The sequence below is a fragment of the Puma concolor genome, chromosome C2 (genome assembly GCF_028749965.1).
Source record: "Puma concolor isolate L17-30 chromosome C2, mPumCon1.1.hap2, whole genome shotgun sequence".
Classification (NCBI taxonomy): domain Eukaryota; kingdom Metazoa; phylum Chordata; class Mammalia; order Carnivora; family Felidae; genus Puma; species Puma concolor.
The window spans coordinates 23,002,385-23,026,803 of record NC_141675.1 but is presented as its reverse complement, the minus strand read 5'-3'; the positions used below and the strand labels follow the sequence as shown (position 1 = coordinate 23,026,803).

Genomic DNA, 24,419 nt, shown 5'->3' with positions numbered 1-24,419 from the left:
AAAACAAAAAACAAAAACACAGTCTCAAGACACAAAGCAAGCATCAGAACAAGACTCAGAAAGGACAGATTTTAAAATCATCAGGCCAGGAATTTAATATAACTCTGGTTAATATACTAAGGACTCTAATGGAAGAGTTAACAGCATAGGAGAACAGATGGGTAATGTAAGCAGAGAGATGGAAACTAAGAAAGAATCAAAACTAAATGCTAGAAATTAAAAAAAGGTAACAGAAATGAAGAATGCTTTGATGGTTCATCAGTAGACTGAAAACAGCTGAGGAAATAATCAGTGATCAGTGGTGTAAGATTTGAAGTCGTGTTAACAGAAACTTCCCAAACTGAAAAGCAGAGAGAAAGTAGTCTTTAAAAAAAGGAACAGGGGCGCCTGGGTGGCGCAGTCGGTTAAGCGTCCGACTTCAGCCAGGTCACGATCTCGCGGTCTGTGAGTTCGAGCCCCGCATCAGGCTCTGGGCTGATGGCTCAGAGCCTGGAGCCTGTTTCCGATTCTGTGTCTCCCTCTCTCTCTGCCCCTCCCCCGTTCATGCTCTGTCTCTCTCTGTCCCAAAAATAAAATAAACGTTAAAAAAAAAAAAAATTTAAAAAAAGGAACAGATATCCAAGAATTTGGGGACAATTACAAAGGTCGTAAGACACCTATAATAGGAATACCAGAAAGAAGAGGAAAAAAAGGAACAGGAAAAATATCTGAAGCAATAGTGACGGAGAATTTTCCAAAATTAGTAACAAGCACCAAACCTCTGATCAAAGATCAGAGAGCACCAAGCAGGATAAATAATAAACACACACACACACAAACCCTACACCTAGGTATCTTATATTCAAGCTGCAGAACACAAAAACAAAAATAAACAAATAAAAAGTTCTAATAGATAAATAAACAAATATTTAAAAAAAGGGGGTGCCTGGATGGCTCAGTCATTTAAATATCTAACTCTTGATATTGGCTCAGGTCATGATCTTGCAGTTCATGGGATTGATCCCCACATCAGGCTCTGTGCTGGTGGCATGGAGCCTGCTTGGGATTCTTTCTCTCCCTCTCTCTCATCCCCTACCCTGCTTGCACTCTCTCTCTCTCTCTCTCTCAAAATAAATAAATAAACATTTAAAAAAGTTTTGAAATCAGAGAGAAAAAAATCTTTACTATAGAAGAAAAAGTGTAAGAATTATATCAGACTTCTTTTCAGAAACCATGCAAACAGGATGACAGTAAATGAAATATTTGAAGTATTGGGGAAAAAAAACCTATCAGCCTAGATTTCTATATCCAGTGAAATTGTCCTTCAAAAATTAAGGAAAAATAAAGACATTCTCAAACAAAAATTGAGGGAATTTGTTGACAGTAGCCTTGCCTTTCAGAAAATGTTTAAAAAAAATTCTTCAGAGAGATGGAAAATGATACAGGTAAGAAAATACAGTCTACATGAAGAAAGAAAGGACATTAGAATAGGAATCAATTAAAGTAAAAGAAAAGACTTCGTTTTGATAATTGATCTAAAAAGTAACTTGCTCAAAATAATAGTAGCAATAATGCACTGGATGATTAAAGCCTATGGATAAGTGAAATGAATGACAGCAATGTTCTAAGGAATGAGAGAAAAGATTGGAAATGCCCTGTTAGAGAGTACCTTGCAGTACTTGTGAAGTGATCTAGTGTCATTCAGAAATGGGCTTTGATTACTAAAGGTACATTGCCAGACTCTAGGGCAACCATTAAAAATTTTTTAAAATGTGTGATTGGTATGCTAAGGAAGGGGAGAAAATCAATTCACATAAAAAGCTGAATTAGGAGTGCCTGGCTGGCTCAGTTGGAAAAGCACACAACTTGATCTCCGGGTGGTGAGTTCCAGCCTCAAGATAGGTGTAGAGATTGCTTTTTAAAAAAAAAAAAAAAAAAAAAGCTGAATTACGATCAGAGAAGGTAGAAAACAATATGAAGATAACAAAGTAACAAAGAAAGAGCGATGAGTAGGAAATGGTAAAAACAGGGCAGTTAATTTATCCAATTGTATGAATAATCATTTTAAATGTGAATGGTCTAAATTCACCAGTTAAAAGACAGACACCGTTAGCATGGATTAAAAACAAACAAAAACCAGGCCCAGCTCAGCAAGAAACCCATTTTAACTATAAAGCAATAGATTAAAAGTAAATGGATGGAGGGGGCCTCAGGCAGCTGGGTCAGGCTGGCTCAACAAGGTGGGGTGTCATGAGTGGCCTCTCTTCTGGTGCACGGTGCTATGGAGCCTTCTCAGCAGCCCGCTGCCGCTGGTAGGGGCTGCTTGTACACCTCAGCTCAGGAGGGCCCTCCTGGACCTGAAGCAGACTCTGGTGAGGAGGGTTGCAGCAGTGACTCACTGGGGCAGGCATGTAATCCAGTGCTTGGAGAAGAGGGGCTACAAGCTGGTGGGGGATGGAGATGCCACAGGTGCCAGAAAGCATCCTTGTTGAGCTCTACCATGACCTACAGAGGAAGACCTTCTACCCAGCCCTCATCAGCTACTGCCCCCCTGGTGGCCATGGTCTGGGAAGGCCCCAAGGAAGTCTACACCCACTTAGCTAAGGCTGTTCCCGACACCTTCACAGATTTCAACATTCACATCAGGGCACAACCTGAGGGGTGGGCACAGGAGGACTGATGGGAGAGTGAGGCTCCCCAAAACAGCCCGGACTGGTCCGTGAAGCTGTGGGAATGTCATTTATGCCAGTACCTCATGGAGGGGACCCCGAAGGAAAGCCAGCTGTGATTCCAGAGAAGTGACCTGGTGGACTGGGCAAAAGAAGGCTACCACAGTAACATCATCCAGCTTGAGCCGTCAGGGTGCCCTCTGCCATCCCAGCATCCACCTGGGATCGACGATCTCTATTGACAAAAACTTGAGCACACACTCATGCTCTGCCCATCTGTCCCAGACCCCCTTCCTATCTATCTTCTGCCCTACCCTAGCCCAGGGTGGGTTTGAGCCACCAACAGTATCCCAAGAGAGCAAGAAATTGGACCAATCCTTTCTGTACCAAAGTGCCAGACAATCTTTGAGGTGTTTCCAAAAGTGATTGTACGACCACGCTTCTCTCAAAGGGGAGGACGTTATGACTTATGATGCTATGAAAAAAAAAGTACAAGATGAAAAAAGATACACCATGCTAATATTAATCAAAGAAAGCTGAAGTGCCTATATGAATGGCAGATGAAGCAGACTTCAGAAGCAAGGATAATTTTCAGGGATAAAGAGAGTCATACGTAATGATGAAAGGGTCATTTCTCCAAGACTTAACAAACCTTAACCAAAATACATGAGGCAAAAACTGATAGAATTTTAAGGAGCAATAGACAAATCCATTATTATAGTTGAAGACTTCAGAACTCTTGTATCAGTAATTGACAGATCCAGCAAGCAAAGGAAAACTCAATATTGTTAATGTATCAGTTCTTCCCAATATGATTTAACGATTCAGTGCAATCTCAAACAAAAGCCCAGTAAATTATTTTGTGAATATTGACAAAATGATGGCACAGTTTATAGTGAAAGGTAAAAGACACAGAATAACCAACACAATATTGAAGAATAGCAAAGTTAGCAGACTGATACTACCTGACTTCAAGACTTAACTATTCAAGCCAGAGTAAATAAGACAGTGTGGTATTGGCAGAATAAAACACAGATTAACAGGACAGAATAGAAAGCCCAGAAATAGATCCACGAAAATATGGCCAATGATCTCTGACAAGAAAGAAAAGCAATTCAATTGGAAAAGGATAATCTTTTTAACAAAGGGCACTGGAACCAATGGAAGTCTATATGGAAACTCATATGACACAGGGGTGCCTGTGTGGCTCAGTCAGTTAAGTGGCCAACTCTTGATTTTGGCTCAGGTCATTATCCCAGGGTCGTGGGATTGGGCCCCGCATTGGGCTTCATGCTGAGAGTGGAACCTGCTTAAGATTCTCTCCCTCTCCCTTTGCCTCTCTCCTGCTTGCTCATGCGCTCTAAAATAGAAGAATAGAATAGAATAGAATAGAATAGAATAGAATAGAATAGAATAGAACAGAATAGAACAGAATAGAGTAGAATAGAGTAGAATAGAATAGGACAAAAAGAAAAAAGAAAAAAATGACACAGACATTTTGCCTTTCCGAAAACAACCTAAATGTAAAGTAAAAAATATAAAACTTCTAGGAGATAATCCGGGAAAAAGATATACATTGGGTTTGAAGATGAATTCTTAGATATAACACCAAAAACACAATCTATGAAAAAAAAAGTTGATGTCAACTTTCATTTAAGCGAAAATATTCTGCTTTATGAAAGACATTGTTAAGAGAAAAAAAAAAGACAGGACACATATTGAGAAAAAAGGCTTGTAAAACCTACATCCAATGAAGAACTTGTATCCAAAATCTGCAAACTGCTCAAAACTCAGTAATAAGAAAACAAACAACCCAATTAAAACTGTGGGCAAAAGATCTGAATAGACACTTCACCAAGAAAGATATACAGGTATCAAATAAACCTGTGAAAAGACGTTCAACATCACATGTCATTCAGGAATTGCAAACTCAAGCAACAATGAGAGGGGTGTCTGGGTGGCTCAGCCAACGAAGCAGACGACTTTTGATTTTGGCTCAGGTCATAATCTCATGGTTAGTGGGATCCAGCCCTGTGTCAGGCTGGCGCTAACAGGCAGAGCCTGCTTGGGATTCTCTCTCTCCTCTCTCTTTGATCTCTCTCTCTCTCTCTTTCTCAAAAATAAATATTAAAAAAAATAAAACAACAATGAGATACCATCACACAACTATTAGAATAACTAAAATCCAAATACTAACAACAACAAATGCCAGCAAGGGTATGGAGCAACAGAAACTCTCAGGGGAATGCAAAATGCCTCAGCCGCTTTGGAAGAAAGTTCAGCAGTTTCTTACAAAGGTAAACATAGGCTTACCAAAGAATCCAGCTATTGCACTCTCAGGCATTTATCCAAATGAGTCGAAAACATGTTTGCACAAAAATCTGTACGTGAATGTTTACAGCAGTTTTATGCATAATTGCCGTAACTGGAAACAACCAAGTCCTCTAATAGATGACTGGATAAACAAACTGCGGTATACCCATGCAAAGGAATAGTATTCAGCATATAAAGAAATATGTTCTCAAGCCACCAAAAGATATGGAGGAAACTTAAATGCATATTGCCAAGCGAAAGAACACAGTCTGCAAAGGCTACCCACTGTAGGATTTCAATTATATGACGTTCTGGAAAAGGCAAAACTTTGGATATAATGAAAAGATTACTGTTTGCCAGAGGTTGTGGTGGGGAGAGATGAACAAGTAGAGCACAGGAGGTTTGTAGGGTAGTGAAAGTACTCTAAATGATATTATAATGACAGATCACTGGTTGCCAGGGTTTCTGGGGGATGAAGGGATACATAAGTGGAACACAGGAGATATTTAGGACAGTGATTGCATTCTGTGTGATATAGTAATGGTGGATGCATGAGACTACATATTTGTCAAAAACTGTGAAATGCAGTCTTTGTTTTATTTTTGAGAAAGAGAGAGCATGCGCGCATAAGCAGGAAAGAGGGGGAGAGGGAAAGAGAGAGAGAGAATCTTGGGCAGGCCACACATAGCGCAGAGCCCAACGCGGGGCTTAATCCCATAGCCCTGAGATCACGACCTGAGCTGAAATCAAGAGTCAGACACTCAGCTGACTGAGCCATCCAGGCATCCTATGAACTGTATTCTTCTTTCTTTGATCAGATTTACCAAAGACTTTGTATTTATTGGTCTTTCCCAAGAATGAGATTTGGTTTCATGACCTGGCTTATGCTTTTGTTTTTTTACATGGTTAATCTTCACTTTTCTCTCTTAATTTCTTCCCTTTATTTTTTTTAATATTTCATTGTTATTTTTGTCTACCTTCTTAAAATGAATGCATAACTCATTTCTTTACGGCTTCATAAAAATATATTTAATATTAGAAATTTTCATGTGAGTACCACTTTACAGAATATGGCTACACACACGTCTGTGTGCACACACACACATTGCTCTCATTATTTATTTCTAAGTATTTGTAATTTCCTGTTGGATTTCCTCTATAATCATAGTTATTTAGAATAAGCATAATTGTTTGTTTCCAGAAAACATGGCTTACATGACTTTTGAATTGAGAAACTTGTTGAAATATACTTGAAGGTCTAATAAAGGGTTAATGTTGGGGAATGTTTCATTGAATTTTGAATGGCATATAAATTATTTTTGCATATATAAAACCTATACATCTATTTCAATTACTTCTTGAATTTCTATTAGTTTTAGTTTAATATGTATCAAAGTTATACTTTTGGGTGCCTGGAGGTTTGTGACTCAATATTTTTCTGATGAATTCTACTTTTTACCAATAAGATTTTATCTCACTTAATACTTTTCACCTTAAATTCTATTTTCTCTGGTATTATAATTGGCACGTGCCTACTTTCAGTGGTTGTGAAATATATCTTCTTCTTGTCCCCTTTTAAAATTGTAATGGCAAAATTGAGAACAAACACAGTTTCAGAGAGGTAATTACAAAACAACTTTTCTTTCTATGCCTTTAAATCTATTTTAAGGTGCCCCTGCTTTTCGACAAAGACCAGACACACCATCTAGTTTTTTTATTTTTCTTCAGTAGTAAAACCTTTGGTACTTCAAATCTCCAACACAATCTGGGTTTAATAACTTAAAATGTTTATCCCTGCGTAGGGGACAACTTTTAACCTCCTTAAGTTACCTCTCATCCAACTCAGTCCTTGGGTTGGTGGGAAGCCTGCCATCAGAGGGTGGGCTTTCTTTACTTTTTCTCTTGCTGGCCCTTCTACTCATGCTCCTCCACCTTGCTATTGATGGTCTCTGAATTGAAGTAGGGAGAACCGAGGCAAGGGAGCAGTAAATTTCTGACTTAACTACTACTGTTGTAGCGATCGACCAGTAGAACTCTGTCAACTTAGAAGATGTTTGAATCTGCTTCTTTCTTTTCTAGAGCATGGTTGAGACTCTCAGGTACACTTTCTTTGAGGTGGGCAAATCCATCTCTGTTCTACCTGGTTACTTCCCCTTTCTGGGATCTACAGACATTCAGTGATGTCTACAGTTGCTCTGCATATGATCCGTCTGTCATCCAGGGTCCTTTTGGATAGAACCTAAGATTATTCCATGCCTGCTCTCTCTTTCACATGGCTCACAGTTAGAGCCTCAGGACACACTTCTGCATCCTTTTCTCTGATATAGGCTGTACTGCAAAGCCTGCCCCTTTACTCCATCCTGAAAGCATTTCACAAACCATGTCTTGTCTTTTAGATTTCTTACAATGGAATCAGATACCCTGTGTCCCTTATATTCTTGGAGGTTCACCTAGTAAGCTCTTCAAGTCATCTTTGTTGAACTCTTTTTCTTTTGGGGGGTGGGGTTCTCCAAAACTTCTCTACTTACTTTCTCTCTAAATCCAATCCTTTTTATCTTTCTTTTGGGCAGAGGATGTAAGGGTCATATAACTGGATTTTGCTCACCTCCTTTGAAAATTTCATTCTGACCCAGAATCTCACCTTGGGACGTCTTAGTGATTTATCTAAAACCATTTTAGCATGTTGTTACATGATCTTCCACATCATTTACTTTGAGGTATGTGTATGTCAGAGTTTTTACATGAAAATAGCACTAGTCAACATTTTCCTGTAGTGTTTTCTAACATACATTGTTTTTGATGAGAAGTGTGATGCCAATTAGATTTCCATTTCTTTGTACAAAACCTGTTTTTATCTTTCCAGAAACTTTAAATTTTCTCATCATCCTCAATGGTTTTAAAATTTTATCCATGAAATAAAATTACTGCCTATACTTTGCTTAATATGAAGTATATCTCAAAAGATGAAAAATCATTTCTTTCTTTCTTTGGAATTACTTTCTACCTTTGCTTTCCTTAATAATTTCCTCTTCTCCATTATTCCTTTTCCTTTTACTAGAATTTCAAATTTTAGATGGAATTGGTGTTGAAATTTATGGATCTCTATTCCATGACAAATACGACTTTTCTGAAATTACACACACACACACACACACACACACACACACACACACACACATAATTATATATCATTTTGGGAGAATTACCCTGTTCAAATATTCATAAATATCTCTCCAGCAGTGATATTACAATGGGAGTGGAATGTGCTCCTGGACAGAGAGTGCCTGGAATTGGTGTTCTAATTGTGGAAGATTCTACATCCTTCCTGAAAGTTGCCATATCCTTGGATATTAATCAGCTTCTCCCAATCATTTGCTTTTTTAACTTATCCTACTGAATCAAGTCAGAAGGGGATAGGTAAGCTGCCCATGTGTTCAGAACATATTTCCTCAATTTATCACGCTCACCATTGTTCTTGTGCCCCCTCCTCCTACTGAATCTTCAAGTCTTAACTTTGAACTTTGAAACAATTGCCCAAGCTTCTGTATACATCATAACCTTCAGTTACTGCCATGTATCTAACTCTATCTTTTTTCCATTTATTCGGGAATTTCTGAATATTTCTGCTCCACTGATAACTTTAAAAATTTTTAGACACAATAATTATTTATTTCTTATAAAATTATCTTTATTATTTTCAGAAGTGTTGAGCAGGAGGAAAGTTAACTACCTGCTGTTTGCTATCTTAACCCAGTTTTCCCAGAACACATTCAAGGAGATGGATGGTCTTTTAAGATTGATATTCTAGGCACCAAGTTCAAGACCAACACATTTCATTATTTTTAGTCCTGGAGTCTGACTGTAACACAATAAGGATGATGGCCGAGAACAGAGAAGGCCAGCATTTGAAATTGACTTTGGCTAAGTCTGGGATGTTATGCTTGCTATTATTTCTTTTTGTCCAGAATAACTAAATAATTGCTTTCATAAAGTGGATAGTTTTCCCTTTTAAAAATACATCAATTGAGTATTGCAAAGCCATGATATTTAAGAGATAAATTGTTTAATTGCATATGAGTAGTTGCATCAGCAAGTTGCATCCACAAAAAAAAAAAAAAAAAATTTGACCTTCAGAAGGAATCATAAAAATCAGAATCATTTTGAGAACTCTAAGATGTTATTTTTCTCTACCAAGTGACTACATTTTTCAAAAACATAAATTAAGCATTTAATGGTCAAAATAAAAAACAGTGTTCTAAGGCTAACTGGTTTGTTCTTTTGATGATCTGATCTTATATTGTTTAATACAAAAAATTTTCTAGGTACAGTAAAAATACACCAAACTATTATGTGTCACTGTCTTAGAGGATAACTTGGTGCTTTGGAGTAAAAAGCAAATATCTAAAAGTTAACATGCCAGGTCTTGCATGAGTTCACTTTTATTGATTCAGTAAAGGTGGTGAAATTTCACCTGCCCTTCTTTCCCCATCATCATTAGCCCAGAAGGAACAAGAGATAAAATGAATAAAGTCTAACTCTCTTTTGTCTCAAACAGTGGGATTGATAGTCAGATTTATGACTAGAACTAAAAAGTAGGAGTTCATGCAAAAGACTCTTAATGATGGAATCAACCTTAGATCTTCAGTATCAGAATGCTTGTAGGTGGGCAATGGTTCACACATTTCTAGAAAAGAGAAAGGGAATGTAAGAGGGCAAATAATAAATGGATAAAACATATTTGGAGTATGTTTTTAGAGATTGTTTATTTCAGAGGTCGTTAGCCAGTGGTCTACGGACTATTAGTGAGAGACTTCTGAAGGTCTGTGACCCAGTTGGATTCATATCCAAAATTTTCTGGATGTATGCACATAGGTAGCTTTCATCAGACTCTCAAAAGCCATGCCAGAGTTCACAAATCTATAGCTTTGTTGACATCAATGATCAGTGACCAAGAATCTATAAGTTTGTAGCAATGTGACCAATGACTGAGCTACATTGGTCCCCAAGGAGCCCTATGCTTGTTGACCTCAAGAGCACGCATTGCCTTGTATTCCACTTCAGCCATTGTCTGACTCTAAACATTTTCTTTCTCAGACATATAGACATAAAACAATATAAATTATACTGTCCTGCCCATCTTTCAATGTAACATTTGATACCAAAACTTTAGATTTAGTAAGAGAATAAATCCCAGAAAGGAGAGGAAATTATCTCTGCGGTAGCATTGTCTGTTTCCTATTTTACCTGGAAGGTTTTTATATTAACATCACTTTTATAATTTTTCTAATGCTAAAAAAAAATGCTCTTGAAAAGTGCACCATCTGTGCTTTGTCTGATTAGCTGGTCCAAATGGAATGGATGTCAAATTCTGAGTTCCTTTTATTTTTATGAAAATAAAAAGAAGCTTCACTTCTAACTCAGCTTTATGAGCGAATCAATGAGAAGTCATCTACTGCATAATCTTCCCCCTAGAAAGTGATAAATATTTACAGTATATAATGAGATTTCATGTCAAAAATTGATGGTATTTATTGTGTTTTAATAAAAGCAGATTTGGAAACATTAGTTTTATTAAACAAAAAACAGAATATTGTTTTAAAAATTGCCATTTTCATATTTGCTTTTTCTGTGGAGACCTTATATACAAAGGCAGATTTTTAGCTAACTATATTACTATGGAAATCAGTTCCAACTGAATAGAAATAGTACAAAATAATGAAAACACTAATACATCTTTACACATTGTATTATTCATCTATCAATTACTTTCCCTTTTGTGGGGCTCACTCTTCCAGGTTTGGCTGTTTAACAGTCATATTTTTTTTTCCAATATTTATTCTCAATTTCTTTCCTCAATCTTGATCCCAAGAATTAACTAAAAAAGAATATTTAAAAGGTCATGTTGTCCTTTCCTGTGCAAATCTGGGAGATAAGGCTGTTACTAACGCATTTTCTAATTTTTTAAGTAAATGTTAAGGGGAACATTTGGTTCTCTTCTGAAAAGCTTTTCACAAACAGGTCAAATATGTTACAGGTGGCAGAACCACAGATGCTCCTTTGCACCTTGTCTGGGTCCCCTAGCTCCTGAGGAAGTGGGTTCAAAAAGATTATCTCTCACCTTGGTTACAGGATCACCTGAAATTTTGAGTTTTAGAAGGTAATCGCTCTCCTCCAGTGAAAAATTTCTTAAGGATTGATCTGGAGAAGGTAAAGTTTCCAACAGCCGATAATGAAAACACATGGCCACAAGTGACTCCCCATCAGGGATTAGAATTCAAATGCTTTTCAGCATCTGGTAAAAAATAAGAGAGGGTCGGTGACCACAGCAAACTGGAAAGTACAGGCTTACACAGATACTAAGGTTGTCATTGTAAAACAATAGTGTGCTGGCCAGAAAGAAAAAAAACACATCTCTGTGCTAAATTCGGCCAGTGGGACACGAGATTTTGATCCCCAAACTACACAATATGACAACGTTTAGGGAACTGATTCTATCCCTTCCTCTCTACACTCATTCATTAGTCTCCTGGTTGTAGTCTGATGTATTTCTCCCTCCTCATCAATGTTTTCCTGGCTATTATGTTTATTCCTTCACTGGGGTGTACTTTTCTCTAAATAGATAATACATTCATGTGATTCAGAATGAAAAGAATATGTAAAGTGATGTAGAGTGAAAGCCTTGCTCCCACCCCTGCTTGTGTGTGTCCAGTGCCCTTCCTGATTCCCATTCCCTCACAGACAACTTCTGGTACTGGTTTTTGTGTTTCCACCAATGTCATTATCTCTGTAGGTAAGCTAAATAAGCACACAAATACACATATTTTGTGCCCTCGATTATAGACAAAACATTGCATGTTATACCTACATTTTTCTCTTTCTAAAGCCAATCACTTAAAAATCACTTTTACCTTAAACACAAATATATAAAAACATGCAAATATATAAACACACACACACACACACACACACACACACACACACAGCATCTATCTACCTCGATGACCTTTATATAGATCTATGCATAGTGTGTTTCTTCCTTCCTTTTTACAGCTACGTCATATTCCTTTGAAAGGAGATATATAGAGAGATATAGATATATAAATAATTTATGTAATCAGTCCAATGCTGGTGGATATTCAAGTAATTTCCAAACATTGTATATTAGAAAAATGCATGTATTATGTTTCATGAATAACAATCTGCATTATTTTGCACATGTACAAACATATCTTTCAAATAAATAAGAGAAATGAGATGGCTGGGTCAAAGGCAAATGTATTTACAGTTTTAACAGATATGGCCAATTACCCTTAAAAACCATACTGGTTTGAGTCAATATCCTTTTTCACCCTATCTAGTCCCACCATCTCTGCAAATGAAGGTGCTATCAAACTTTGGAATACTTGCCAATTTAAAGCTTAAAAAAATAACATTCTAGTGTAGTTTTAATGTGCATTTTTTTATAAAAGTGGGCATCTTCTCATGTGTTTTCAAGCCTGTTATATTTGCTTCTTCATGAGGTATCTGTATATACCTTTGGCTCATATTTTAATAAGGTTATTGATGTTGCTCGCAATTTCTAGTACATTATAAATTGGTGATGTTAGCCCTTCATCTGTAAGGTCAGTCAGGTATTTATGTACATAAGTCACACTTTAGTGTTTATCTTTTATTGTTGCTAATGGTGATTTCATTTCCCAAGTGCAGGTTTTTTTTGTTTTTTGGGTGTTTTTGTTTTTGTTTTGTTAACACAATTGAATTTATCAACCTTTTATTTCATGGCTTCTGGATTTTGAGTCAGAGTAAGGACTTCCTCATGCCAAGGTTATAATGGAATTAACCTATGTTTTCTTCTAGTGTTTTTATTATTTTATATTTTTACATCCTTTTTGAATTTGCTATGGTATATGATATCACATATATATTCAACTGTAAGGGACATTTCACCCAGTTTTCATAGATTAAAGATCCCATCTCTATTATATAATGCATTTGTACATGCACTTGGCTCTATTTCTGGAATTCTATCCAACTGGTTTGTTTTTCTATTATTCATAAATGCCAGAGTGTTTTAATGATGTTTTCATATATGAAAGGGCTTAGCCCATCACTTGTGCTTTCCCATATGAAAATTCTTCTTGGTCATTTTGGTTTTTATTTTCTCCAAATGAACTTTATCAGCTTTTCTAGTTTTTTTAATTGATATTTTTATTGGGATCATAAAAAATTAATTCACATGGGAAGATTGGATATATTTATGATATAGAGTACCCTACCAAGAACATAGTCTCTTTTTCCATTTCTTCAGGGTTTTTTTTGCATGTATCCTTCAGGAGCTTTTTAATATGTCCTTTATATATATATATATGTTACACATTTCCTGTGAGATTTATTTTTAGTTTTTTCACTTTCTATTAATATTTCTTTGGTATGTAAGTTTTTGCTTCTTTTATATAATCTTTTTTAAAATGTTTTTTAATGTTTATTTTAGAGAGACACAGACAGACAGAGCATGAGGAGGGGAGGGGCAAAGAGAGGGAGACACAGAATCTGAAGCAGGCTCCAGGCTCCAGGCTCCGAGCTGTCAGCACAGAGCCTGACAAGGGGCTCAAACTCAAGACCTGAGTTCATGACCTGAGCTGAAGGCGGCCGCTTAACCAACTGAGCCACCCCAGTGCCCCTTCTTTTATATAATATTTATAAATTGCACTAAGAAAGCAATTTATTTCCACAGCAAGTAAAATGTGGCTTTGGAGCCAAGATAGATAGAGGCAAAAATAGGTAGATACACAGTTGTAAGATTATCAATAGGAAACTTGTATCTATTCTTACATGTTTATCGTTTTTCAATCCAAAATGAATGTTGACCTTTATCAAATGCCTTTGCAGATGCTTAGTTATGATCATATTATATTTCCCCTTAAATGTATCAATGTGATGAAGGATATTAATGGACGCCCTAATATAAAACCATCCTTGCATCTCTTCAGTGGAACCCAGTTCTTCTCTGGTATATTGTTTAATTGTTCCATTAGCTAATGTTTTATTGAGAATGTTTACATCGATGTGCATAAGTGATCATGTTCTTTAGCATTCTTTTTTGTACAATATTTGTTAGATTTTGATATCTGTATTCATTACAAAATATTTCAGATTTTTTTCTAATGCTCTGGAAAAGTTTAAATTATTAACTTATCTTCTCATTAAGGTTTAGTAGACTTCTTCAATGAACCTCTTTGGGTCTGGTGTTTTTGGTAGTGGCCCTCTTCTATGGAACCAGTCCATTTAAATTCTCTATTTCATCCTGAGATAAGTTTTGGAATATTTTGTATTCCTGAAAATAAAACATTGCATACAGGTTTTCAAATTTATTTAGATATTGCAGCAAAATGATTTTACTGAGCTTTAAATTTCCTCTGTTTCTCAGAATATTCTCCCTCTCTTTTAACATTTCTTACTTTTGCTATTGAGGTTTTCCCTCTCTCTCTCTCTCTCACTCTCTCTGTCTCTGATGAGATTAACAATCTATCAGTTTTTTTAATAGAAGCTTATAAATAAAAGCTAAAGAAATTTTTTAAAGTAAAAACTTAAAAAAATAAAATTTACCATTGTTCTATTTTTTAATTAGTTAATTCATATTGTCATACTAATGCCACATAGCAAAGAACCACAAAATCTCCATGGCACTGTCACTCTTGAACTTCAATGTTGTCTGGGGCAGTTTCTTTCCAGGTCTTGGTGGTTGAAGACGCTCTGTGTCATGCCCTCGACTGTTCGTGCATCTCTCTTCTAGGTTTCTCTCTTCCTCCTCCAGAACCGACAGGCTACTTAATGCATGTTACTTTGAAGGCAATTGCAGACGCTCAAGATTTTTACACTGCTGCACCTGAGTGCTGCAAGCCTAGAATGCATCCCATCTACCGGCCCCCCATCTGCCAAAGAAATCCACATGGCAGAGCACAAAGGCAAGAGGGAGCAGACAATACAGAGAGAGTTGAAAGTGGGACCAATATTCAATCTACCAAACTTCCTCAACTTTTCTTAGGCTAATGAATTTCATTTTCTGGCCTCTAAATTTTGAATTGGGTATCTGTTCATGACTCCATTTTTTTTACAGTAAACTTTATTTCCATTGACTTGTCACTTGACATAATTTCCAAGTATGTCTGTGCCCTAAGATGAGCCAAAGAACAGAAATCCTAAATCTCAAAAATTGTTTTTCATACTGTTCTGAGTAGGGCATTTTATCCCTTGGAACCTTACCTATAGATACAGAAAGAAGAGATAACATCAACACACAAGAATCTAACTGTGTGAAACTACAACAATATGCTTTTGGGTTATATACCACCCACCTCTTTAAGGTTGTAATGATAACGACTGATTTTTTTCTCCTGTAAAGTTCAAAGTTCAGTGTCATTTGTTTTGTTTGTTTTTTAAGTAAAATATCAGAATATGTGAGAATGCTGCACTTACTTCTTTTAATACACTAAAAAGAGTGGAAGTTTTTAAATTCTTCATGACTCCAAGCTGGGACACGACTACTACTGACGGGATCTATTCAACACACTAATTCCAAGGTGAGGGACCATCAGCAAACTGGCACTCGCGACTAAGCCCGCAGGCATACATTTTCCAGAGTGGTGGAATCTCATTCCCATAATGCCAGCTAAGGTGCCAGGTGCAGCTAGGAAAACCCAAATGTTCCTCAGATCCCGAGACAGCTGATAAGCACCCAGGTCTGCCAAACCACCAAAAAGAAGCCCGGCAGTCACTGAGGGGACGCTACCTGCTTTTGCATAGCCAATGATCCCACCAGAAGCAACCGGTGATGCGGAGCCAAAGCCAATCCAGTGCAAAAAGGCACTGGTGGGATGGAGTCCTTCTGCATTGTTCTCTGTCACTCTGACCAGGCAGAATACACCAAGTATGCGTCCAACAGCTTCCCGGAAGCTCTGCACTGGTCCACAGGGGTGCAGAAGCCCCGTGACTCCATTTTTTACGGAGGTAAGTGTTCTAGGATGATGAATTTGCCTAAAAACCCCATTTGAACTGCATCCCATAGATTCTGAAGTGTTTTTATTACATTTTTTTCTATATGACGCAATTTCATTTTTTATTTCCTCTTCAATCCAGACTTTAAGAAAATGTTATTACAAATTCCAGGTAAGAGGGTCTTTCTGTTGTCCAGTTTCATTGTATGGTGATTGCAGATGGTTGGACCTAAGATTCCTATTTATTTTTAATTTAGAATAGTTTAAAGATTTTCTGGTGGCCCAATATATGGCCAATTTTCCCAAATATTCCAAGGCGTATTCAAAAGTAATAAAGTACAGAATTACCTTATCAATTAGCTCTACCTTATTATTTATGTTATTTCAATATTCAATATACTTAATTATTTTCATCCACCTGATCTGACATGGACCAAGAGAGGTGAATTCATGTCTCCCACTAGTGTTTTTATGTCTATTTCTGCTTTTATCACCTGTAATTTATGCTTTATGAATGTTTGGTGCACAGATATTCATAACTGTAATATGCCCATTGTGAGTTACATACTTCTGCACTATTAGGCTTTCTTTCTTAATACTGTTTGTCTGAAGTCCCTGGTTTATTTTTATCTTCTGGTCTACCCTTCTTAATTCTTTTCTTTTCAGACTTACTGAAGTACCTTGTTTTAGATGAGTCTTTGCCATAGAGCACAGAATTACGTTGTATAATCCATCCAGGAGCTTCATTACGTTTAAAAACTAAGGTAAGCTTAATTAAAAAAAAAAAACAACTAAGTTAACCCTTTAAAAAATAAAATAAAATAAAATTTTTAAAAAGCTAATCCTTTTAACAGGTGACTTATTGATATAAAAGTTATGTTTCACCTTTGTTCCATCATATTATGGATTGCATTGTATCATTTTAAAGATATTCTTTCATTATAAACTCTATTTCCTTTGCTTTTTGTGTATTGTTTCTCTACTATTCAAGTTCTGTGTTTTTGCCTTTAGTTGTTACCTTTATAATAATTTTATATTAGACCTTTAATCATACACTTCTTTCAACTAAATCTCCAAGTTCCCTACTATAAATAATGATTAAAAATTAGGATGTTTCTTCTTCCTTTTCCCTGTCTACCCTTGTCTCTCTCACCTGACTTTAGTTACTAATAGTATTTATTTTTAATAAATTAAATGAGACCATCAACATATCCAGTTTCTGATCTCCTTTTTCCCTCACCTATCCAATTTTTGTTAGTTATATCATTTCTACATAAGGAAGACATATAACATTTATATTTCATTCTGACATCTCAATCTCCATATTTTTTTTCTACAGGTAAATATATTCAATATTTACTCCCAGTACTTTTGACACTGCTTATCTAGTTACTTCTTAGTTGGCCTAAATTCATTGTCTAATAATTTCTTCCAGAAGGACTCAATGGCATAATAGCCTCTGAGCTTTTGCATGGTCAGAACTGTTCACAGAAGAGACTTTATATATCAAATAAAATGTGGTTGGTTAAACAATCTTTGGCTTAAGTATCTTATTGTTTCTTGTATTGAATGTTAATAAAAAGAAATACAGGGCTAGTATTTTGTTCTAGGAATTTTTGTTTTGTTCCTGGATGCTGCTGCAGTGGTGGCTCCTTCTTCGTTTTTAGAGTCCAAGTATAAGTCCTAGAGTTGACCATACTGGATCCATTTTCCTGGTTTGCCGGTATCCATTTTTAAAATGTTAAACTTGGGGTTCCTGGGTCGCTTAGTCAGTTAAGTGTCCGACTTCGGCTCAGGTCATGGTCTCATGGTTTGTGGGTTCGGGCCCAGCATTGGCTCTGCGCTGGCAGTGTGGAGCCTTCTTGGGATGCTCTCTCTCTCCCTCTCTCCCTGTCCCTCCCCTACTTGCGGGCTCTCTCTCTGTCTCCCTCTTCCTCTCTCAAAATAAATAAATAAACTTTTTTAAAAATGTGAAACTTTGCTCAAGCCCTATGATCTTAGAAAACAGCAAGTTTACAAAAATCCTCCCCCGCAACTCTTGGGTTCTAGGAAATTGCTTATGGGAAAGAACGGCCATTCTATGCGTGACTTAGATATGACTCACAGATTCCTCCTTATCTACCTGTGACTGGGCAACACAGACCTCCAAAATTCCCATTCTTTGCTTCATAAATGATTAGCTGTACTGTTTTGTCCTCACTGATCAGTGATGAATAAAATACCTGCTAACTAAACTCTGGTTAATTCTCTCTCCTTCCCCCAGGTATCTGAACTTTGACCCACCTTCTGCCTAAGTCAGCACACAACCCCTCTTTAATGGCCTGCATGACGATAGAGTGAGTTCAGAGTAAAATATCCTGATTTATTGTCTGATCATAGACATTTCTGCTCCTTCACAGAGAAACTTAAGTCTTGCTTTCATCCTAGATGCTACTTATGAAAATTTGCATGGTTGTCATTTACATTCAAATCCTCAAACTCTCTGGAATTCGATTATGTCCCCTGGGATTAAAGACAGAAGCAGATGAAGGCTGGAGGAAGCATAGTGAAGAACTGAGGGCCCCTTTGCTGGGGTCCATCTTTATTCATTTTCCTTGTGTACTCTCTACTCGTTCTTTGCCATTCTCCCATTTCCTGAAAACTTTATCTCCACTCAGTGGTAAGAAAACTGAATTTGACTGATTTCTGAATTTTTTATCTCAAACCTAAAACAAGATTTTTGAAAAGCAAAACTTTTTTCTTTCTCCAGCTTTACTGCATCATCTTCCTTTCCACTAATCAATACCAATGAGGAGGTACACCATGCTTGTGTGTGAGGTAACGAAGTAGGAAGTAGGAATGATGGGGAAAAAGACAGAATAGTATCCTCTGTGGCTGTGAGTAGGGAACTATTTTTATTCATATAATAGAAGTGTCTTGAGTCATCTGCAGTCACATCAAACAGATCTCAAGTGAGTCTAGGGAGTGGTGTCTCCCGGCGACATCCTAGAACATCTCAAGGCCAAGTTTTATAGGCAGTAAGTTGTGGAGTGAACCCATCCCAGATCTTCTACTGAAAACATCTGGCCAAATGTTTACCAGTTATTTTCTTCCTGCCATTCTTTTTTATTTTCTTCAAATACCCAAGATACAGCTTACTAGCTATTCAGTTGTCCGTTAATAACTTATTTTCAACCCAGAATTGCATAGTTCTCTTCCTTTTATGACAGAAAATATTTATACCTCTCCAAGTCTCTGTTCCTTCATCTGTAAAATGGGGATTATCATATGTCCTTCATAGGTGTCATATGTATGACCCTATCATGAGAATATGCTGAGATTGAAGATCTGATCCCATTGTGAAGATCAGAAATGACCATATTGATATCAGTTATAATTGTTTACAGTATATAGTAATTTTCATGTTATAGAAATATTTGTACGGGCACCTCGGTGGCTCAGTTCGTTAAGCATCCAACTTCGGCTCAGGTCACGATCTCACGATTCATGAGTTCTAGCCCTGCATTGGGCTCTGTGCTGACAGCTCAGAGCCTGGAGCCTACTTCACATTCTGTATCTCCCTCTCTCTCTGCCCCTCCCCAGCTCGCACTGTCTCTCTCTCAAAAATAAGTAAACATTTTCAAAATGTTTTTAAAAAAAGAAAAGACATATTTGTAAATGAGTCTGAAGAAACCTACAAACTACAAAGAAAAACACTGGGAATGGTAGTTTTCCTGAAGCCCCTAAGACATTGCCCTTCCTTCCCTGGAGCCATACACACCATGTTCCTGGATTCTGTCTCAAACAGGTACTCATCTAGCCTCACTTTGCAATTCAGTTATCATTATAATAATATGATTAGGCTCAGCTGGCTGAGGTAGTTAGGGCTGCGACGTCTGTATTCAGCAAAGCAATACTATCAAATGACTGATAGCTCAGTGAGCAGCAGGGGCAAGGTTAGCATCTGTACTTTAGCCCTGCCCCCTAAAGTCTAACCCTCACTGGGAAATTCCTACCTCAGAGAGGGCCTGCTTTGCTTGTTCTGGCCCTTCTGAAAGAATGATCGAGGAGTGGAGAGGTTATTTTGTTGTGGTTTCTGTACGTTTATTTTCAGTAGGAGCTGAGGAAAGGGGAAGGGAAGCCTGGAAACCAGCATGAGGTTTCTTTCTGATCCTGGGCGAGTGGACATCCTCATACCTGCATGGCTGTTTGATGTCCATCATTGCGGCGGGTCACTGACTCATTTGGCCCAACTGGCTGACAGAGCCCCGTGTTGTCAGGGAACCCAATTCAGGACCGTCTAGTCTGGGAGCAAAACAAAACACATCTTTGAGTCAAAGGACAGAAGGAGAGTTGCAGTTACCTGCTGATTTTTTTTTTAATAAGGTTTTTCCTGCAAGCAGGTGGAAAGGATATACCTTACAGGGCTCCTGTGATTGGCTCTCAGCCAGTTGCATGCATTTTTCACAGCTGGCATCAAGATAAACTAATTTTTTTACTAAATTGACCCCTATTACTTTCATTTTCATAGCTTGCAACCAATTGATGGGATACAATTTAATATAATGCAATTAATGTTGCAGCATCCTCCATAACAAAGCATCAAAAAAATGAGATAAAATCTTGAAGTGCCCACCAGTACAGGTGGGGGAATGGATATAGGAAACATAGAAGACAACATGACCCTAAGGAAGAAAGACAGCTCTAAGAAATATAAAAAGAATTTCTGCTGCCTATGCTGAAAAAGAGATTAGGAAAAATAAGACAACAAATGATCAATAATTACTTCACCAAGATGCTTCTAAACATTCAAGAAACCTTCGCAAAGGAGGCAACATGTACGTTGGGTTTATATCCGCTTGGACCCATATATTTCTACTTAATTCAATAGACTATAATTCCTAGCATTATTTATGTTGATGGTCAAATCGTTCCAGATTTTGGACATGAGTAGCCCCTTCCGTCTGGTCTTGGCATCCTCTTGTCAGATCTCCAACGTTCTTTGAGTAGGTGCTGACTTTCTTGAACAACTCATTTTGTACTTTTTTAGCTTAAGCACTGGAATTAAATCTTTCCTCCAGGGAGCCCTGGTACTTTTTAGTGGAGAATGATATTTGGGAGGCAATATCTGAGTATCGGCTGTAGTCACGGCTACTAGAATTTCATTGCTTTCAACCTCTCTCAGTGTTCAGAGCTGGGAAAACAACAAAAACTACAAACACACACACATACACACACACACACATACACACACACATTTATTCCTGTGTCTACCTATTTATATATTGAAAACAACGAATTTGCCTGGTAATTCTAATTCCACTTCAACACTCCCATGTTCATTCTAGCTGTCTCCCTTCCATAATTATAACGGCAGCAGAGGAAAATCTGGCACCTATTATCATCAATATATTTACGTATTTGCTCAGAGAACACACAATTATTTCAGAATTATTTATCCATACCACTGTGAAGATTATTCCTACTAAGTAGAGTTCAATTTTCCTTTTTTTAGAGTAAAATTTATAATCAGTAAAATATGCACATGTTAAGTGTACAATTCAATAAATTCTGGCAAATGCCTGCATCCATGTAACTCACACTGCCAGTATGACATAAAAAGTTTCACCACTGTAGAAAGGTCTCTGGTCTCTGCTGGGTAAATCTCTTGTCCCATTGGATTAGGGTTTTCTATTCTAGAATTTCATACATATGAAATCATATAATGTTCATTCTCTTGTATCTGGCTTCATGTGCTCAGTATGAAGATTTATCCAGGTTGTAGGAGTCAAGAATTTTTCATTTTTATTGCTCAATATTATTTCATTATATGAATATATCAAAGTTATTTACCTGCACTTTGATAGGCATTTGGGTTGTTTCTAATTTTGAATCTGAATAAAGCTGCTAGGAACATTTATCATAAAGTCTTATGTGGACACATATTCTCATTTCTTTTGGATTAATTCCTAAGGGTGAAATTATTAGATCATAGGGAAGATATATATTCAACTTAAAAAAAAAAAACTTACCATTTTCCAAATTGATCGCACTCTATTACACTCCATCATTAATGTGTGAGAATTCGCATTGCTCCATATTCTTGCCAACATTTAGTGTTGTTGTTCTTTTTAAATTTAACCACTCTGCTAATAAACATGGAGTAGTACTTCTTTGTGATTTAATTGCATCTTCCTGCTAACTAATGATGTTGAATTTTTTTTTTCATTTATTTATTGGCCTGTTCAGATCTTTTTTCTGAAGCCTCTGTTCAGATCTGTTTTCATTGAATTGTTTATCTTTTTATTATTTGGTTATAGGATACAAGTTCTTTCTCCTGCCAGATGTATGTTTTGTAAATGATTTCTCCCAGCATACCCTCATTTTATGAAGATACTTCCATAGGTTTTCTTTTATAAACTTTGTAAGTTTAGACCCATCTCAAATTAACATTCAGCATGCTATAGAGGTTAAAGTTCATTTATTTCCATGTGGATATCAAGTTGCTCAGGCATCGTTTATTGAAATCTTTCAGTGCTGTTATGAAAAATCAGTTGAGCGTGCAAGTGTGGGTGTATTTCTCGATTCTCTGTTCTGTTTTATTTAACGACCTTTTTATAAATACCCCACTATCTTTGTTTTATTTTTTTAATGTTTATTTATTTTTGAGAGACAGAGCATGAGTGGGGGAGAAGCAGAGAGAGAGAGAGAGGGAGACACAGAATCCAAAGCAGGTTCCAGGCTCTGAGCTGTCAGCACAGAGCCCAATGTGGAACTAGAACTCACAAACAGCTAGATCATGACCTGAGCTGAAGTAGGACGCTTAAACCACTGAGCTACCCAGGTGCCCCATCCCACTGTCTTTAAATGTAGCTTCATAACAAATAAGTCTTGAAGTCGGGGAAGCTCTTCTGTATTATATTATTTTCCCTTCTCAGGATTGTTTTGACTATTCTAGGTTATTTGCACTTCCATATAAATTTTGGAATAGCTTATCAATTTATAAAATAAAAAACTTTGGGGATTATGATTTGGCCTGTTTTGAATCTGTACAACTTGGGGAGAATTGATATCTTGACAACATAAGTCTTTTACCTATTAACATGGTATAATTGTTTCTTTAATTTCTCCCATTAATCTTTTGTGGATTCAGTGTGGAGTTTTTTTTATGTGTTGCTAAACTTATCCTCAAGTATTTTATGGTTTGGGTGCTATTTTATGTTTTATTTTTTAAAGACTTTTTATTTTTTATTTTATCTTTTCTATAAATTTTTTCTGTGTGTGTGTTTTTTCTTTTTTTTTTTTTTTTTTTTTTTTTTGCTTATTTATTTATTTTTGAGTGAGAACACGTAAGCAGGGGAGGGGCAGAGAGAGAGACAGAGAGGGAGACACAGAATCTGAATCAGGCTCCAGGCTCCTAGCTGTCAGCACAGAGCCCAATGGGGCTCCAACCCACAAACTGTGAGATCATGAGCTGAGCCACCCAGGCACCCCAAGATTTTTTATTTTTTTAAGTAATCTCTACACCCAACATGGGGCTTGAATTTACAACCCTGAGATCAAAAGTCACACACTCCACCGACTGAGCCAGTCGGGCATCCTGGATTTGGTGCTGTTTTAAATACGTCTTTAAATTTTTTATTTTCCAGGGGCGCCTGGGTGGTGCAGTCGGTTAAGCGTCCGACTTCAGCCAGGTCACGATCTCGCGGTCTGTGAGTTCGAGCCCCGCGTTGGGCTCTGGGCTGATGGCTCAGAGCCTGGAGCCTGTTTCCGATTCTGTGTCTCCCTCTCTCTCTGCCCCTCCTCCGTTCATGCTCTGTCTCTCTCTGTCCCAAAAATAAATAAACGTTGGAAAAAAAAAATGTTAAAAAAAAAATTTTTTTTTATTTTCCAGATCTTTGTTCTTAGTATGTTAACTATGTTTACTGTGACCCTGATAAATTCACTGTTAAGGCTAGTAGATGTTTTGTATATTATTTGGGATTCACTACATGGACAACCATGACGTCTGAAAATATTGACAGTTTGAATTCTTTCTTTTAATCTCTATGTTCCCTGCCTTATTTCGCTTTCTCAAACTTCTATTACAATATAGAAGAGAAGTGATGAGAGAGAATGTCCTAGCCTTGATCATTTTCTTAAAGAGACAGTATAACCTCTTAAAGACAAAAATGTGGGTGCCCCTGGGTGGATCTGTCAACTGAGCTTCTGACTTCAGCTCAGGTCATGATCTGATGGTCCGTGGGTTCGAGTCCCGCGTCGGGCTCTGTGCTGACAGCTCAGAGCCTGGAGCCGGCTTCCGATTCTGTGTCTCCCTCTCTCTGCCCCTCCCCTTCTTGCACCATTTCTCGCTCTCAAAAATAAAGAAACATTAAAAAAAAAATTTTTTTAAAGAGAAAATGTGGAACTCCTAAATTTTCCTGCAATCTTTGTACAGAACTCATGCTAGTTGCCTCTGTACTGTTCTAATATTAGTATATATGTT

At 37.1% G+C, this 24,419-nt stretch overlaps 2 pseudogenes; one reads left to right on the top strand and one right to left on the bottom strand.

Annotated features, from left to right (window-relative positions):
* Positions 1-2,433: 2,433 nt before the first annotated feature.
* On the top strand, positions 2,434-2,890 carry LOC147577137 (nucleoside diphosphate kinase D, mitochondrial-like; annotated as a pseudogene).
* A 12,601-nt stretch (positions 2,891-15,491) lies between these two features.
* On the bottom strand, positions 15,492-15,852 carry LOC112850210 (transmembrane protein 14C pseudogene; annotated as a pseudogene).
* Positions 15,853-24,419: the final 8,567 nt, after the last annotated feature.